The 19734-nt window shown below is 42.0% G+C and overlaps 1 long non-coding RNA gene across 1 annotated transcript in view; it reads right to left on the bottom strand.

Moving 5' to 3' along the window:
- Positions 1–685: 685 nt before the first annotated feature.
- Positions 686–19734, bottom strand: part of LOC101945986 (uncharacterized) — a 150760-nt gene continuing 131711 nt past the window's right edge. Inside the window, exon 5 of the long non-coding RNA XR_010600856.1 lies at positions 686–2686. This is a non-coding gene — a long non-coding RNA (uncharacterized LOC101945986). The remainder of the gene's footprint in view (positions 2687–19734) is intronic.

Here is a 19734-nt window from a genome sequence, read left to right as displayed (position 1 = left end):
CAGAGTATCAACAATCAGGATTTTTGGCACAGTGGCCAAGTGAAGTGAGGTCTGACTCTCAACTTGATGGCATTTCTCTGTTTGTAATGCAAGAACTTTGGAATGCTGCATCCAAACCCTGTCTTCCATATATTTCCAAGTGGTTGCTGACAGCAGTATGCACAGTCCCTCTCAAAGTATCTCTAAGATGCCCTCTGCAGTACTCTACTTTATCCCAGCCTTTCCTCTTGTCTTTACAACCACTGGATATTTGTGTCTCTTTTGACTGCAAATAAAATGATGGGGCCAGATATATCTCATATCATCCTGGCTATACCTCCCAGGACTTGGCTTTCTCCTTATCCTCATGTCATATTTTCCCCTGGTCATATACAATCATATATCCTGATTTTCGGACGTGCTAGTCTCTGGAACTCCATTACCAAAACACCCCATGCCACACTGGTATCCCTATAAGTGTATGGCTCATTTATGGATCTTCTGGTACACATGCACAGTAAGCAGCTTCATTTAATGCCATATGGTAGGCTGAGAATCATTTGGAAAACTCCCTTGAAAAAAATGGTAGATTTCACTGCTGCTCCATGTTTTCTTCTGCCTTTCTCCCAGAGTTGTTCCAAACTTTATATATCTTCTGTGTGTTTGTATATAAATTTCATAGCTTGAAATATTTTCAACCTCAGCAATAAAATGAATGGTGCCTAGTGAAATGTTAGATGTCATGTTGCCTACTCAAAAAAGAGGAGAGTTTAAAAGCAAGTGACCCTGGAGCTGTACCACAGTTCATCTGATGTATTTGAAAGTTTCTTTGTGTTCATGATCTTTGAACACAAAGATCATGATCAGTTCATGATCAGTTCCTTGGAGCACCCCTTGGTTAAACTTCTGCCAGGGTGTTAATGGGCCATTTATTCCTACTGTTTGGTTTCTTTCCCTTAGGGTATGTCTACACTACCCGCCGGATCAGCGGGTAGCGATCGATCCAGTGGGGGTCGATTTATCGTGTCTAGTCTAGACGCAATAAATCGACTCCCGAGCGCTCTCCAGTCGACTTCTGTACTCCACCGCCGCGAGAGGAGCAGGCACAGTCAACAGGGGAGCGGCAGCAGTCGACTCACCGCAGTGAAGACATCGCGGTGAGTAGATCTAAGTATGTCGACTTCAACTACATTATTCACGTAGCTGAATTTGCGTAACATAGATCCCCCCCCCCCACTGTAGACCAGGCCTTAGCCAATTTCTAATCCAGCACAGAACTTCACCTCCTCTCACCCTATGGCTACTTAGTTTTCTTAAATAGCCTCTTATGAGGGATTTAGTCAAAGGGTTAAATTAATTATGTTAGCTGGTCTTATCTACTGTTTTGTTGACATCACAGTATATGTTAAGTTGAGAGGTAAAAAGGAATTTTCTCCTTCTAAAGGACTCAGGATGGTTGAGTGGACACAAGGAGCTGCACTTTAAGGCTGTAGAGACCAGCTCAGACACCACAATGTAGGAACATTCTAGACTTCAAATCTATACAGTGCAGGTGCAGTCTGTTGTGTCTACAAGAGCATGGCCACAAGTGATTTTTGCAGGACAGAGAAGGCAGAGGAACCTGACCAGAACATTGCTGTATGACAGCCAGTTTGCTCCTACCTATTAGCAGGAATAACGCCTAGGTACCCCTTTAGCAGGACAAGGATCACGCTTAAAACCATGTTTTCTCAGACATGCTCATTCTCTGTTCACATCCTGCCCCTTTTCATACTCCACATTTAAAAGTCAAAGAGTAAATGCAGAGGGGGGTTGAGACCAACTATTTCCTCAGTGCAGAGGCTTCCACTTGGCACATAACTTTACTTGACCTATGCATAGCTGGCACTTATTTGCAGCAGCCTTGCACACCCAAATGAACATTGTCCAAGGACTCACAGGATTAAGACCTTCAGCATGAAAGATGACCATCAAGGTCAATCCACATATTAGTAATGGTTTGTACTTTGTATTATGTAATGTTTTTTCTTGTAATTCCTTGTCCCATTATTTAAAAATGTATTTCATTGCCACTTCTTTGCCAACCTTGGCAATTGGTTTTAGATGTGAATTACCTTCTTTGTAAAGGAATTTCTTCTGAATACCCTCAGAGACCAGTCCTTTCTCAGCTCCTTTTTGTTTGTCCTCTCTTGATGTGGAGGCCGTTCACCTATTGAACAGTTTTGTGCCATCCACCTTTTTCTCTCTGAATTCTATGCACTTCGTTCACATCCTCTATGAATCTCGTTTTCTAATGAATAGTTGCATAGTACCAGCAGAAAAGGGAAACTTTTCAAATAGAGTCCATATAGGTAAACATCCATTACTGCCCTTTATCAGAAATAACAGACTCAAATTACAAGGGTAGCAGGGTTCTGGGTTTTTTTGTGTGGACCAACCCATATTCACCAACAAAGCCACACGCTGCACTCCTTGGGGCATTTTCCCTATGACATGGTTTTGCATCTGAGTGTGAGAGGCAAACATATTCAAAGACTAGACAATGGCTGAAAAAGTATTGAGACAGAATACGAGAAGGGACAACTGGAAAAAATTACCTCAGCATGGAATCCTGGATGTGTCACATTCTTAGATCATTGTGGCATTTGCCAGGTCCACGTAATCACAGCCATGTAAGGGTAGTACTCAAAGGCGGGTGGGAGGAAAGCTGGAATGTAAGAGAAAAATGACAAAGTCATTATTATCCACATCACCCTCAAACAGGAGGGAGTGTCCAGTGTCTGTAACGGTGGCCACAAAATGGCTATGGTGCCTGAAAAATCTGGATCTCCTTCTCCAGGATCTATCTCACGTCCATCTAGCCTCAAGATAAAGTATATTAAAGCAAGCATTTACAAGCAAGCAAGCTCTTCCTTGTTTTTCAGAAAGAATCTCACAACAGTCAGAGAGAGATACTGCAGTAACACACGGCCCTGATTCTCACATACACACTCTGGCAGGGTAAAGGGCACTTAAAATGGATTAAAAAGTTATGAACCCCACTTTAAGGCCCCTTTATATTGCTAAAAAACAACGAGGAGTTCAGTGGCACCTTAGAGACTAACAGATTTATTTGGGCATAAGCTTTCGTGGGTAAAAAAAACCCACTTCTTCAGATGCATGGAGTGAAAATTACAGATTGAGGCATTATTATACATGAAAAGAAGGGGTTCATGTATAATAATGCCTGCATCTGTAATTTTCACTCCATGCATCTGAAGAAGTGGGTTTTTACCCATTAAAGCTTATGCCCAAATAAATCTGTTAGTCTTTAAAGTACCACCGGACTCCTTGTTGTTTTTATGGATACAGACTAACACGGCTACCCCCTGATACTTTATATTGCCAGAGTGTGTAAGTGGGCCTTAACGTAAAGGAGAATCAGGCCATACCATTTCCCTATCTTTATAGAATCTTCATCTCACCATTTTGATCTCATTTTAATTGGGAAGGTTGTATGGAAAGATGCAGCATCACAGCTGGGTAGGATGGGCTGACAGCACTTTTAAAGACAGCCACTTATATAAAACAGTTACATGTGTGTGTTTTGTATAGCGATTAGGGGCAGGAAAAGCTTGGAGCAGTACAGCTTTTGCTATACGTTTTGCAAACTTGCAGCACCAAAACCTAAACCCACCTGCCTTTCTGTGGCCCATGCCAAAGGGGTCCCAGAGCCAGGATCTACTTAGTTGCATATGAGAAAGTGTCAGCCTCACCCTCCTGTCTGTGCTCCAAGGATGGACTACCAGAATCAGCAATTTGTCAGCCATTTCACTGGCTGCCTTTTATAGGATTTTGGCAGACTCCAATGTGCCTGGCTTTGGCAAGTTCTTGTTTCATCCTAACTGGCTTCCTAGGGGCAAATTGCGCTCTGTACAGTGGGCCAGTACAAGGCCCCAAGGGCTTAAGTGGGACTTATCTGGGGCACAGGCCTTGTATTCTTCTGCACAGGAGCAAATTTCATCCTGTGAGAGGAGCCAAGCACCTGCAACTGCCACTAAATTAAAAAGAGTTGCAGGTGCTCAGCACATCTTAGGGTCTGACCCATTATAAATAATGTTAAAAGATATTAAGCAAAATTGACAGCACCAAAAGATTTTGCAGCCTTGCAAGCTCATTTCTTGGAGGTGGCCTGGATCATCCTGTCAGTGACTGAGTGATTGTTTCATTCGGGGGAGGGTGGGGGGGGGTGAGTTTTAAAACACGAGATTCCAGCTTCTTTTTCCTCTCTATCTTTCATTCCCTTATCTACCCTGTCTGCCAGCCTCCTGCTGCCAGTGCCAGGGTTAGTGCATTGTTCATGCCACTCAGTAACATGCTGGACAGAAAACTATGGGATATTGTAGCATCATCATGTGATTTCTTCTGCTTCCAACAACCTTTATCCGATGAACAGCCAAATATACATGGGAAGACTGTGCCATGGAACAATTCATCTTCTATAAAAAGGCTTCTTCACAGTTAGACAATACACAGAATTCATATTTCTTAGCTTGAAAAAAAAATGGAAAAGCATCCAAGGCCATACCTTCTCTAACCTGACAGGCCAAAGAGCAGATGAGACATCAGTGAGGTTAGTAGGAAACTTGGCAATTTGTGACCAGGTCTAACATAGCAGAAAATTAAAACATTTTAGAGAAAAGTCATGTGAAGCTGGCAGTGATGCTCACAGATTTGAAAGAGGGACAATTTTATCTCCCAGTATTTAAAAATTGAACATACTAGTCAGCTAGTGCACTTTAACCAAAGCAGGCCTTCTGCATCAGGATACATATATACCAAGATAAAAATTATTAGACTGCACGTAGCATTACATAGATATCAGGTAGTAAGACTAGGCATATTAAAGCCTATATTAATGTCTTGAATAAAATCATAATAACAGTAATAATACCTAGCACTTTTCATCAGATCTCAAAGTGTTTTAAAAGAACCCAACTCTCTACAATTATTGCATTCAGCAGGTTTTGCGGTATCGTTTTAATTTGTGGCTTATTTAAAATGTTACCAGACGGTTGTGTCAATAAACAATGTGCTGCAACTGAAAAGGATTGGCTATACAATGAACACACACACACACACAAAACGGTGGACAGGCTGCCACCCACACACACAATGCTGGGTGGGCTGCTTAAATTAGATCAGTCATCATTCAAATTCCTGCATAACTGACTGAAATGCTAAGTATATATGGAAGGTAACATGTACTGATATTCAGATTCATGTCATGGTAATCAAAATTCTTTTATTAAATTACAAAATTTTAACAATCCAGGAAGAGTATCAAAAGAAGTAACAGGTTTCTAGTCATTAGAAATCTGCATTTAGGAAACTCCTGGGACAGAAGCAACATGTACATAGATCTATAGATAAAGAGATAATAAGCTATGCAAGTTTTGCATGAACTTCTGTTTATCTATATCTGTTTTATTGCACCTCTTCAGTCATTTTGTGGTCAGTCTTATTAATACACTTTCATCCAAATACTGCTACATATCTCTTGTCCACTTATTTTACTCCATTAACTTACATCCATTCTAAAAGTTAAAGGACACCAATGCATACCAGAATCCAGTGTGGCTCTGAAGCTACCAGTGTGCTGGAGAATTATTTAAATGATTAAGAAAAAGAAGCATTGTAAGCCATTGGGCAGATTCACTAGTCAGGGGCCTAGGGTTGCCAACTTTCTCATCGCCGAAAACCAAACACCCTTGCCCCAGACCTAGCCCTGCCCCTGCCCTGAGGCCCCACCCCTCCCCCGCCCCTTCTCTGAGGCCCTGCCCCCCACTCACTCCATGCCTCCTCCCTCCGTTGCCCACCCTCACTCACTTTCACCGGGCTGGGGCAGGGGGTTGGGGTGCGGGAGGGGGTGAGGGCTCCAGCTGGGGATGCAGGCTCTGGCTGGGGCCATAAATGAGGGATTCAGGATGTGGGAGGGAATGCTGAGCTGGGGGAGGTTGGGGCTGAGGGGTTCAGCGAGTGGTAGGGGGCTCAAGGCTGAGGCAGGGGGTTGGAGTGTGGGAGGGGGTCCAAGCTCTGGGCTGGGGGTGCAGGCTCCAGCGCAGGGCCAGAAATGAGGGGTTTGGAGTGTAGGAGGGGGCTCTGAGCTGGGGCAGGGGGTTGGGGTCTGGGAGGGGGCGCGAGCTCTGGGAGGGAGTTTGGGTGTGGGAGGGGGGCTCAAGGCTGGGGCAGGGAGATTGGGAACAGAAGGGGAGGCGGAGAGGGATGCGGGTTCTTGGCGGCGCTTACCTCAGGTGGCTTCTGGGAAGCGGCCGGCATGTCCTGCCGGTTCCTAGGCAGAGGCACAGCCAGGGGGCTCTGCATGGCACGCGCTGCCCCTGCCCACAGGCACCACCCCTGCAGCTCCCATTTGCTGCCATTCCTGACCAATGGGGGCTGTGGAGCCGCCACTGGGGCAGCGCACAGAGCCCCCATGGCCACCTCTACACCTACGAGTCAGAGAGACATGTTGCCACTTCCCGGGACCCACACGGAGTCAGGTAGGGAGCCTATCTGCACCGCCAACCGGACTTTTTTAACGGCCCAGTCAGCGGTGCTGACTGGAGCCGCCAGGGTCCCTTTTCGACCAGGTGTTCCAGTCGAACACCAGACACCTGGCAACCCAAGTCAGAAAGCCCAATACATTTCATCTGCTGAGTCCACAATGCTTAATCAACAGAAGATACAAAGGCTCTAAATAACACAAAACACTTAGGAACTTTCCTACTTTCCACAGCAGGGAAGGGAACCCATATAGACTTCCGTAGCCCTTCCTGGTTACTGAGCTGGGACCCATTCTGGGTATTTCCATGACTACTGCTCCCAGTTTTTAAAGGCCCAAGGGCCATAACAGTCATATTGGAGAGAAGCCAGTAATGTATATCCATTAGAAAATAATTCTTCATGGAGATACAGACCATGGGAAAAAGTAAAGTGCAGTGGATAGAGCACCAAACAGAGAGTCACAAGTCCTGGTCTCCACCTTTAACTTAAAGTGTGATCTTTAAAACACTTAAACTCATCAGTAAAGTGCAGATCATAATTAAAACCTAATTTTTTAAAACATAATTAAAAATTTTAAATGCTTTGAGATTAAAGGTGATATAAGTGATCATTCTCATTGTTATTTCCAAATCAACCTGTGTCTTTTCTCTGCAAAGTCCATTTAAAATTAACACATTCAATAGACTATGTTTCAGTGAGTCACTAGGGAAGTAGGCACATAACCCCACAATATTATAATACTTCAGAAAAAAAGAGGGGATTTTTTTCTGACTCAGATTCTTTTGAAAGAGCACCAGCAGGGAATGGAGGGGAGGGGAACTGAGACAGAAAGTGATCACAGCATGAAAATGTCCTTTTTAATAAAAAGAGAAAGTAGCACGAGGACATTTAGGTAATTCAAAGCTCTCAACAAATGCAAGGTTTGAAGCAACGTAAATGAGAGGGTCAATCTGCTTTTATAATATTAAAATAACTAAGCACAACAGCAAACCTTTTTTCATATTTATTAGCATTGACCTGATCTCATATTCAGAGCCCAGATGGAATTTATTGCTGATGGATCTTAATTCTGACTCTTTGTGGTTTCCATGCATAGCACCTAAGTGAGATATTGTATATTCTGATTAAAGTCTATTGCATGCCAACTGACTTCAGAAATGGCAACTTGGAATCTTTCAAGTTCGTTCTCTCTCTTTTTATTCTTCTGTTCTCATCTCCTCCCCTTAGCATATTTCCTGTTTCCTCATCCTGTAATAAGTTATGTACACTTGAGTGGTGGATCAAACACCTTCAGAGCTGTTGTTGTCAAGTTTTATTAACATTTCCCACATTGTTTCCTGTTTTCATACTGATGCCTCAGTCAAAAAAAAGTCCAAATCAGTGAGCAATCCACCAGCTCAATACCTACTCCAAATTGCTAGGAGATAATTATTTGTACATAGCACTATCCAACCCAAAAGAGCTTAAAGACTGTACAGAAATAATTTAATCTACCAATGAAGTGCAGCTACTACTGAGGTGAGATGCAGACTTTAAAGACAGCAATATTGTGCAAGGGACAGGGAGTGAAGAAGAATGTTTTATCTTTTCGAAAATGTAGGGGGAATTTGGGTCGGCAGAACGGAATTGCCCGACCTGGAATTTGAACAAAGGGGCAACATCCCTGGCTCTTGGAAAAGTGCCACATTATTTCTTACGACCACAGGACCTCCGTTTTATATCTCATCCAAAGGACAACAATTCCAGTTGTGGCTCCTCCTGTGTATGGGTTTCAGTCACAGAAATGTAAGTTGCCCAGGAGAAGGGTATGGAGAGGCAGACATCAGTGTCGGAAAAGAGAGACGTCTCCAGGAGTCAACCCCAAGGAGGAGGAGGAGATGAGGCACAAGAAGCAAGATAGAATACAGCCACACTAAGGAGAAGCCGAGAGAAGAGCCAGATGGAATGGGCTCTAGAGCAGGAAAACTGCATGAAGCAGGAATTGTGATGGGTGAGAAGCAAACACCGCCACCACAGCTACAGGGTCAAATGAAAAGAGAGGTCACAACATGAGAGAGCAGTGACAAAAGCTATATCAGATTGTGAGGGAGACTGCCTGTCAGAGCCTAAATCTAGTGACATTTAGGGCCTACTGCAAAAACTTGTTCATTGTGTTTACCATTTATTAACTGGTTTTGATGTATTTTAATCTGTGTAACAAAAGCACGTTGCTTCCATGACAATAGGCACTAAAGAACCAATAAAATGTAACAATTGCAGGAATTGACCCACCATCATGAATGGTCACGACAGAAAAGGTTTATTCATATAATTAGCATTCAGAATGCCTTACAAAAGGTAGGTAAGTATCCTTAGCCCCATAATGCCATATGGGAAACTGAGGCAGAGACAGGGTTAAGTGACTAATCCAAGGTCACAGAATTAGTCAGGGGAAGAGCGGGGAATAGAGACCTGGTGTCCTGACTCCTTTTCTACTGGACCATGCTGCTTTCCCCCTTTTTATCTCTCTCATAAAAATCTCTCTCATAAAAATATTTCTTTATTGTAATATGAATTGTGTGGCAGTGGGAGGGAGAACAAAATGCTTTGAGTCAGCCTGCAGTGTTAGAACCAGATGCACCATTGATACATATTTAGAACATGCCAGTGACTGAAAGCTGTTTCAAGCCCACACTCTCCCACAAAGCACCATTGCAGGGACTGAGGAAAAGGAGTAGCTTTTAAATGGTTTGAGACTTAAAAAGAAAAAAAAAGAAAAACACAAGATAATCTGATTTCATCTTAAATGTTTCTATGTCACTACCCAAAAGTCTGTGTAAAAAAGGGAACTGAGAACCTTGTTTTTTACTATTCTGTTATCTTGTGGTGTTTGCTAGCTCCGTTGCTTTACAGGATACAGTATGTTCTACTGTATTCAATGTCACAATGCTCACAGCAGCATATAAACCACTGTGTACTGCAACACAGTTCTTGGTGACATGAAACAAATGTTTTCATTTTAAAGATTAGCAGATTAGAGATTGGTATCAGAGAGGTAAGAAAACACTACCTGGCACACACAATCTCACCCTTTTAATAAGTTAAAAAAGTTTTGTGAATCCCACCAGTCTCAGGACAGTTGTTTGCCTGTACTTTAAAATACTCCTGCTCCTACTTGGACACAAATTCTGCATGGAGCTGAAAAGCAGTCAGCGGGGCAGCAGTGTTATGAAAGCAAAATTTGTCCCAAGGACTTTATTTCCTTTGCTTTCCTGTTCCTGTCCAAAAAATATCATTCTGGCTTCCATTAAGGGCCTCTGATCTCTCAGTGCATAAAATTCTTGTTGCTGTTACAGCACTGCCAGCCCCAAGCATTAAAAATTCATGGATCAGGCACCAAAAAATCATGAAAATACAAATTAATTGGAGGAGGGGGTATTTACTTCCTGGTTTTTGAGCTTGTAGGGGGTCATGTCATCAAGTTCCACTCTTCAACCATGAGGGCTGGAAGCTTGCTGTTTTTCAAAAAATGAAAGATTCCTACGTAATCACTAGCTGTGGCTTTAAGAAAACCTCAAATATCACTAGACTTATGATAAAATTGGGAGAGTTGCCAACACTGATCTGGAATTCTATGAAGAGCAGTAAGAGCCAGATCTTAACATGGTGACACAAAATTAATGCTTAGGGCTGGTCCACACTAACCCCTCAGTTCAAACAAAGATACGCAACTTCAGCTACGTGAATAACGTAGCTGAAGTCGAAGTACCTTAGTTCAAACTACAAGGTACTTACCGCGGGTCCACACGCGGCAGGCAGGCTCCCCCGTCGACTCCACATTCTCCTCTCGCGGAGCAGGAGTACCGGTGTCGACGGCGAGCACTTCCACAATCGATTTATTGCGTCCAGACAAGACGTGATAAATCGATCCCAGAAGATCGATTGCTTACCACCGAACCCGGAGGTAAGTATGGACGTACCCTAATTAGATTGTGAGTGGCTCCTGAGCAGCCCTGCTGGGGCAGAAAAGGTGAGCAAGAATCTTTTCACACCTTGTGCCATTCACAAGACCTGCCCCTGCATTCCCTACCAGCTGAGATTCCTCATTTCTCCTCTCATTTTTAAAGCAACAGAATCACAACCTAATTCCTTGTTTTCCAACTCCAGTCTACAGAAATATTTTTAAATGAAAACTTTCTTAAGGTCCTGACCCAGTGTGAGGCTGAGAATCACTTGGGAGGTTCTGAGCATCCTTATCTCCCCATGAAATCTATAGGAGTTGAGGTGACTCAGCACTTCTCAGGATCAGGCCCATGGTGCTTTCTCAGTGCAGACTGCCATTCTTTGAGGTCATTTTCAAAGACGCGGTTAGGCTCAGAGTATTCATGCAGCAATTTCTTGGCTGGATGATTATCCTAAAGGGTGTGTGGCAGTCAGCTCACAATGAGCTCAGCAGGACTTTTGATCCCAAGAACTTGAAACTGATGCACAGTTCACTGCAGCTCTAGACCGTTTGCTACTCAAAATGTTTTGCAAATAACTAGTGGTGCATATCCCAATTTAGCTGTGTGCTCACCGATTTTATGGTCAGTGTCCAAATATGCTGCTATCTGGTAGATTTCAGGACAAAAATCTATATCAAAACTACCATCAACACAGGCAATCCAAACCAAAATCTCTCTTGCACTTTAGCAAGTCTGGGTTCAGTTGTAATGCACTACATTTTGTGAGGGGAATTAGAGGTAAACTTTCTAGCATGTGGCATAAACTGTCAGCAAGCTCAAAAACTAACCAAAAAAAAGTGACAAAATGTCTTTTTTTTTTTTACACCCACACAGTGATGTAGGTTTTGCTTTTGGGTGCCCCAAAAATTCCCCTGAGCACTTTTATCACTACACATCACTCCACAGTTTAGTCAGCCAAACCATAGCCTTTTCCAGAGCATCTTGACAAACTGCACATGCACACACACAAATATCACACAGTCTCAAAACTGAGGGCCTGGTAAAAATCTCTACCTTGTTTTTCTACAGAAATGAGTAAGATTTTCCTATGTAGTTAAAAATATTATATGTGTGCTTGTGTGTAGATATAGAGACAGAAAATATTATTGTAAGGATGAATATTTATGAGGACCTTTTGCATTTTTTTCAACCATGGTTTTCTACATTTTACTTGTATTTCTACATTTGAAGACTTTGCACTAAAAGTACAATACTTAACAACAAAATCATACATAAAATTAGTTGTTATTATTATTCCTAACTTTGTGCCTGATTTTACAACATTTACTCACACTGATGAACACATACTCAGATGAGTAACCCTATTGAGGTCAATAGGACTGCTCATTTGAGTATGTACGACTCCAGTGGTTTCAACTTTTTTTCATTTGCAGACCCCTAAAAAATTTTGAATGGAAATGTGGACCCTTTGGAAATTAGCAGCAGAGAATTTGGCCCTGATACTTCGATTGTAAACTCTTTTCAACTGGACTTTGTTTTATATATTTAAATACCCTTCATGCTGACATCACTATATAAGTGTCAGACTCTGCAACCCTTACTCACATTGAATAGTACGGTGGTTTTCAACCTGTGGTCTGTGGCCCCCTGGGGGTCCGCAGACTATGTCTAAGATTTCTGATCTCTTGCAATAACAACAGTTTTAAAAGCATTATTAGAAGAGTAAAGATCACTGGAAAACTGTTCCACCGCTCTACAAACCTTAAACAGATTCAAACAATTACATTCTAACTGAACTCCTTTGAGAGAGTTTTGCACAGGCCTCCCTCCTCTTCCTTCCCCCTTTTAGTAAAACATTCTGCCTCCCTGCTTGACGTTTTCATATTCAAAATAAGCCTGCTTGAAATTGCAGCTGCAGCTGCAGGCACGGTGACACCTGCTTAGAGCAGCACTAACTCCTAACTTTCTCTGCCTCTGGTGGCCTTCCATGAACCCACGCAACCTATTAATTACTGCAAGTTTAAATCTTCACTCTACACCTACTGTAAGGCATGATAAAATACTGTGATGATTCCCTAAATGTTACATCTAATATGCTTTAAAACCTAAGCAATTAGATAAACCAAACAGCTGAGTAATATACCAGAGCCTTGTTTCTCATCCTCATCTCTAGCTCTTTAATAATTCATTTAATTCTTCATTAACTCTTGCAGGCATGAAACAATCTATGTACAGTATTTGTGCAGTATGAGCAGCATGATGCTGTCAGGTCTGCACCACGGAGCTCTGAAATTTCCTATTCTCCAATAAGGAGCTTTCCAAAAAGGGCAGATTTTTTGATGCGGGTGTCTTATGGTTTGTGTTCAAAGAACTCTGGAAGGGATGTAATTAGATATAAAGTGGGTGAAATCCACCCTAAACAATACAATGCCAGAAGCAAAGAGCAAACCTTGGGGGATGTTTCTGAGTACAAATTAATGCTAAAATAATTAGCTAGAATAATTTGCACTCTTCGGTATTAGAAGTTGTGTGGTCAGTAGGGAGTTGTTTGGCTACATGCATTGGGGTTTTTTCCACATCTATCAGCTAAATGTGAGATCCCAGTGTAAAATGTAGCACTCATGAACATTCTGTGGCTTCGTGACCCTCCCTGGAAGACATCAGACCGAATGCTGCACTCAGTTACACTGCTGTAAAACCAGAGTAACAATGCTGAACTCAGACTGAACACCACAACAGTACTTGGCCCACTGAGTCTGTCAAGCATATAAAAATAAACAATCATTATGCTATTTTGCAGATCTGTATTTATAAAACACATGGTCAGCGTTTAGCTAATAACTGGGATCATATCTTGGGGCTTGAGCTGAATGTTTATAATTAATCCTCAAAATGCCTCTTTCTGGCCTCGCTGCACATGATAGTCTCCCTGGTAATTTTCGCTGATCATCTACCTAAAAGAGAATATCATTATCTGAAGCATATTCATGTTTGTGCTGAAAGAAGAGGGTCCCAATGGATAATCTGAGAGATTGTTTCTTAATGGATCTAGCTGTACACAACCAAAATGTCTCATATCACATAAAAGCTCTAACAGAATGTAATGGGAACAGAGTTTATGCCAGCATAATATTAGGGGCACCATCACAGCCAGATCCTCAGAGCGAGAGAGAGAGAGACTGAGATCTGTGTTTGTGAAAGGGGATAATCTGGGGAAGGTTCCGTTATAGTCATAATGCACTGACATCACCAATATTTTCAATGTATTTATCTTCTGATTGGCTGTATCTGGCCTATTATTATAAATTGTGTACTATAGTAGCACTTTCTAGACAGTCAGAATATGCTCATGTCATACAGAAACTAAGTTAAATTAAAATAGTTCAGTCCTACAATGCTTTATTCATCGAAGTTCACTTTTATACATACTGGGCCAAATGATGAAATCTTTGGTCAGATCTGTCTCAGACAAAAGTCAAATATCCTAATCTGTAGGAGGTCTGTCTGAATAAGAACTAAGGCAGGGCTATGGGATTTGAACCACTGTGGAGGAAAGAAGCATAATCACAGAAAAACATCATCTAGATAGCAGTTTTCATCTGAATTTGTTTTATTGTGTCTGTAATCAGTACACATCAAAACATCTCTTCATGAAATAATGTTAAGTATTTTAAATACTGCAAGTTGAAGTTACTTATGTTCAGGACGGATCAACATCCAGGCTGGCATTTTTCATTCCTGTGTGAGATTTTAACAAATCCACCCTAGACAAATGGAAAATTGGTCTTGCCTCACCTACTCTATTAGGATCGCTGCATTTGGAATTCTGAGACCATCCTCCCACAAAGTCACATTTAGCATAACCCAGGAGCACCGCTCACTGCACTTTGACATTAAAAATATTGTTTGATAAAAAATGTGGAAGATCTGCAAGCAACATGAACTGTCACAATGGGTGTGTTATTACTGATTAACTCCTACATGGGCTAGATCTTAGTCAGCAGACACATGGCTGGGGCCTACACTTAGTTTCATAAACATTTTTAACCCAGCCACTGTGAGAATGAGTACTTTATTTCTATGACAACAAAAGAGTAAGAGGTTTTATCATCTCTCATGATATTGTAACTGCCATGATTTAGGTGAAGAAAAACTTTTTGTGTCTGTGTATTGTAATTTCCATGGTTTAGGTGAAGAAAAGGAAGGTGTGTGTGTGTGTAGAATTTAACTACTAAACTTTATTATTAGGACCCAATTCTTCCTTCAGGTCTCCATGCACAACTCCCACTGACTTCAGTTGGGCTGCATAGGTATAAATGAGGGGGGAAATTGCTCTCTTTTTTTCCATATATGCTACTGAAGCACATTAGAGAGACAAGATGGATGAGGTAATATCTTGTCTTAATGAAAGAGAAAAGCTTTCTAGCTTACACAGAGCTCCTTTTCAGTTCCTCTTCTTCAACTCCTCCTAATTTAAGCCCAGACTTGAAGAAAAGCTCTGTGTAAAATGTTTGTCTCTTGGACAAACAGAAGTTGGCCCAATACTACTACACCCACCTTGCCTCTTTAATATCCTGGGAACAACAGGTTGTTGTATATAATCAAGTTACATTAATACCATCATTATGTTTAAATATATCTTGTCTGTTGTATACATCTACAACATTCTTAAGAAGCTGATCCTGTTAAAATATTAGCTTCTCATACATATCCATACTGCAACTGCCAGGGTTAAGTGAACAATTTTTGTCTGGCATGAACTGGTTTACAGCTTTGAATTGGCTACACTCCACATTTGTTGATCTTAGTAGCCAGTTAAAGTTCATCAAGTGCTATTCCTTGCCATCAGATTTAATATATTCTATCACCTCTTTGTCCCACCCTTCTTCCTCTCAACCTCCTGATAGCATACTGGCTAAAGAGCACTTAATTTCTTTTAGAGAAAGGGAGAAAATTAACATTTGTAATTCTAGTTTGGATTTCCAATGCCTACAGAAAAAAGCCCTGTGATATTAAAAGTGCTGTTTACAATGTGATAACATTTTTCCAGTGTGAATGGTACTAGTATTAATAAAAGCAAACACCTTAGGCCATCTCTGTTGAGTACAGTTTACAGTATTGGTCCCCAGGAGATAAAAGTACTTCAGTGCTCAGTGAAGGAACTCTAGTATAACATATCCATTGACCTGTAGTTGAACCTACCACTTGCTGTTTTCCTCTTATAATCTAAATCTGGAAATGTGCTGTCTGGTCAGTAGTGTACTACCAAATCATTCAGCAAAATGCTCTAGATGCCATAGAAGCATGCCTGTGCTTGCAGTACATTAGAAAACTAACTTGTAAAATATAGCCTGCTCAAAGACTGTATTTCAGACAGCCCATATGCTTCTGCTGAGGCACCTTTGTAATGCAGCCAGGCAGCAGCTGTGTGCATTGCAGACATTGTGGGTGTGTGTCTGTGAGCTCAACAGCTGTCCCTGCCACTGGACTGAGTTATTGTCCTGTACTGAGCATACTGTTCAGGATAGTAGACAAAAAAGTACCTAATTTTGTTCAGGACAAGCAGACAAGGGCTAATTTCAAAGGATTCTTTAAAAACTGCATTATTATTTAAACACGCTCTCTTCAGTTGAATTTTATGAGACATATATACTTTCACCAAATCTCGTTAAAGTGAAGAGTGTAGATATAAGAACATGTGTAAGTTCACGTAGGGGTAACTTGACAGGATACCACAGCCAAGTTCTTGAAAAATGACTATAGAGACCAACTATTTTGTGGGAATATTTGTGTTAAAAAATACCAGGCAGTCAATTGCTGTTTTGGAGCTCTGCCTTCTCCCCACCCCACCCCCGACTTAGATCTCAGTTGTATTCTATATATGTTGATGTTATTCCCATTAAGCCTGCTTGTATGTTTATGCCTTCTGGATTTGTAATTGACACTATTAATCCCTCCATAAACTTTCTTGTAATGCTATTGAAAGGAAGAAAACCTTTAGATTATATTACAGAAGTTCAAAGGGGCAGCTATTAACTTTCAGGTTTACCAAATGCTAGTTGTCTGAGGGCTAGTCTACACTACCGCTTAAGTCCATGTAACTTACATCGCTCAGGGGTGTGAAAATGATCCCCCGCCCCCAGCAACGTAAGTTACATCGACCTAAGCACTGTCCACACCAGCGCTATGTTGGCTAGAGACGCTCTCCCGCCAACATAGCTTCTGCCTCTCAAGGAGGTGGAGTAATTATGCCGATGGGAGAGTGCTCTCCCATCAGCAAAGCACATCTTCACCAGACACACTCCAGCAGCGCAGCTGCACTGATGTAGCGCTCTAGTGTACACTTGCCCTGAGAAAACCTTTTAGTGGAATTTATGGAAATCAACAATCCTTGATATGGAGGTCCTGGAGTGGACCTGCCCCAACCAATAAGAATACAGTGCTATTATGCTATTACGGTGGTTCAGAAACACAGCCACTCTCAGTGTGGTTCAGAAACTGCTGCACCAGCTCTAGTGACAACACTAGTAGCTAGATATCAAGGAACATTAGCTCTTAGATGCTATGATCAGGGGCTCTCTACAAGGGCCTGATCCAAAATCCATTAAAGTTAAAGGGGGTTTATTGTTGGGGACCAGGACGTAGGCAGTCTTGCCTAGTGGTCAGAGCAGGAGTCAGGTCTAGTAGGGGGGCAGGTATCTAGATCAGGGAATGAAGTTGAAGGTCAGCACCAGAGTCAACTGCCAATTACCTGAGCCAGGGATTGAGCCAGAACCAAAGTGAAGGGTCAGAGCCAGGGTCAGATACAAAAGGTCAGAACCAAGGGTCAAGCCAAAGTCAGAAGTTGGAACCAGGGGTGAGAGCCAGGACTGGTAACTGATGGTTGGAAGTGAGGTGTAAGGGCAGGAACCAGAGGAAAGGCAAGGATCAGGAACACAGTGGGAACCAGGAGCAAAAGCAGGGGTAAGGCAGGAACCAGGAGCGGAGCAGGAATCAGGAACAGTGCAGGGTGCACTGCAGGTACAAGCGGGGTCCAATGCAGCAGGAGCAGGGCATCATCTAGTTGCTCAGACAACTTCCTGTGCCACCTTCGGGCAGAAATAGCATGGTTGGACCAAATCGGTGGAGCAGGGCAATCCTCCAATCAGGAATCCCGTGAGTGGTGCTTTGGCTGAGGCTGTAGTCCTACTAAGCTCCTCAGCCCAGCAGGTTTCAGCAGACATTGGGTGAAGGCCAAGATGCAACGAGTGCCTGGGACCTCACTGGCCTAGGTTTGAGACTTGGGACATCACATCTATTAACTTCAGAGGACTTTGGATCAGTTCCCATCTGAGCACCAGAGAGACCTACACATAGGGTAGGTTAGACAGATACAGTAAACCTCCACAATAGACTAAGGAATGCTTTCATCTCCAGGTACTTGTAACTTTCTAGGAAAAAGTTCATAGGCTGAAATAGTCCAAAAGTGAGTTGTGTTTTTTTGTTTAGTAAAATTCTGGTTGGCCATTTTTAAGTGTCCAGGAAGGGGGGAAATGTCTTTTTCATATTCCACATTGGTACTTCGATAGCTTAAAAACGGTGTCTTTTTTAAAGCTGTAGCATGGCATGTACAAAGTTCTAAGTGAGGAATATACAGTTTGCTAAGTTTGAGAAAATGATTGAATAAAAAAAAGCTATCCAAATGAGTGGAAACAGCATACTTTGTGAGCACTGTAAAGTACAGTACATTGTTTTCCATCCTAATGTAAAAGTGCACAACTCCTGCCCTCTTCTCCATGTCTGTGATGGTTCTCTGGCTGACGGGCAACTGCTGTGATTCCAATGGGCAGGGAAGGTGACAGGATTTGGCACATTAAATCTAGTTTTCAGAAAGAAATGAGAAAAGATGCTAAGCAAAATCCCCAGAACTGGACAACCCCTAACTTTGCAGGGATTCAAAATCTGAATCGCGATCCAGGTTTTGCAAATGGCCTCATCTCTATAACTGGCAAAAACAAAACCCTGCATCGTACCACCCCAGAGCTTGTTTAAAATCCTGCCTAAAGCTGGGTGGGAAACAGTTTTCGCAGCCTGTTAAATTTTTTGAGATTTCTAAAATTTTCCCATTCCACATCTGGACAAATCTGAGACCGTTCAAAAAAATTTCATGAAAAACCAGAGAGAGCTCAGAATAGCCAAGAGCCCAGGTTCAAGTTCCCACTCTGAATGAGGGTGTTTGTTCGTGTTTCTCTCTCTCTCCCTCTCTCTCTCTAGAAAGTCCATCCTGAACTTAAGTAACCCTTCCCAACAAGAATTTCATCACAACCAACCCTGTCCCACAGAAGGTTTCAGTTTCAATGAATCAATATTTTCTGATGGAAAAGTCATTTCACTGAAAAATTCCCAGCCAGCTCTCATCCTGATTTAGATTTTCTGGCTTGAGCCCATCTTTAGTAGGAACAAATTTCCCTTCCTTCTTGATTCTCCCCAACTCTGGATTGAGCCTCCCACAGTCTTTGTCTAGCAGCGCAAAAGCCTCTGCTCAGGCAGGACAATAAAAATTGATTAAGGTCTAGATTGGATTACCTCCGTTGACTGCACTCAATACACACAACCCAGTGCACTATCCTAGGAGCGCTTACATCCACTCTACATCACTAGGTGAGTTGGTGTACAAATTGCCAACTGTCTGCCTAGCAGTTTCCATCAAGTGATGCAGATTCTCTCTCAGCAATAAAGGTGCCATATGTCAAGTAAATGCTTTAAAAGTAAACTGCAAAGCCAAATTGAGTTAGCACATAGATTTCCATGCTGAATGTTCCCACTAAATAAGCTGTGAGGGGCAGTCAGAGGCAGAAAAATGTTTTAATTAAACTTTATACAATTATTTTGTGACCTCTGGAATTCTCTTAGAAATTCTTGGCTCACTGAAGATAGCTCAGAACTCATCATTCTGTGACATCCCAAATACCGTGAATTGATTCATAGATTGGAACAAGACACACAATGGATAGGCAGTACCTACCCTCAGTATACAAATCTCTCTGATACAGGAGTGGCTCCATTTAGACAAGACAGAATGAGAGGCTTTGATACTTACACTTGTTAAGGAGATTTATAATTTAATAAAGAGGGAATTAAATGTCTTTAATTCTTAGGATAATACTTAAGTACTCCTGGGGGAATTTTGCACCACTGCGCATATGCAGAATTTATGTCCCTCACAGATTTCTTTGCTTTCACACAGAAAAATGACTTTCTGACGGGGAAGCAAAGGGAAGCCACAAGA

This window comes from Chrysemys picta, chromosome 1 (genome assembly GCF_011386835.1).
Source record: "Chrysemys picta bellii isolate R12L10 chromosome 1, ASM1138683v2, whole genome shotgun sequence".
NCBI lineage: Eukaryota > Metazoa > Chordata > Testudines > Emydidae > Chrysemys > Chrysemys picta.
This window is presented reverse-complemented; position numbering and strand designations above follow the sequence as displayed.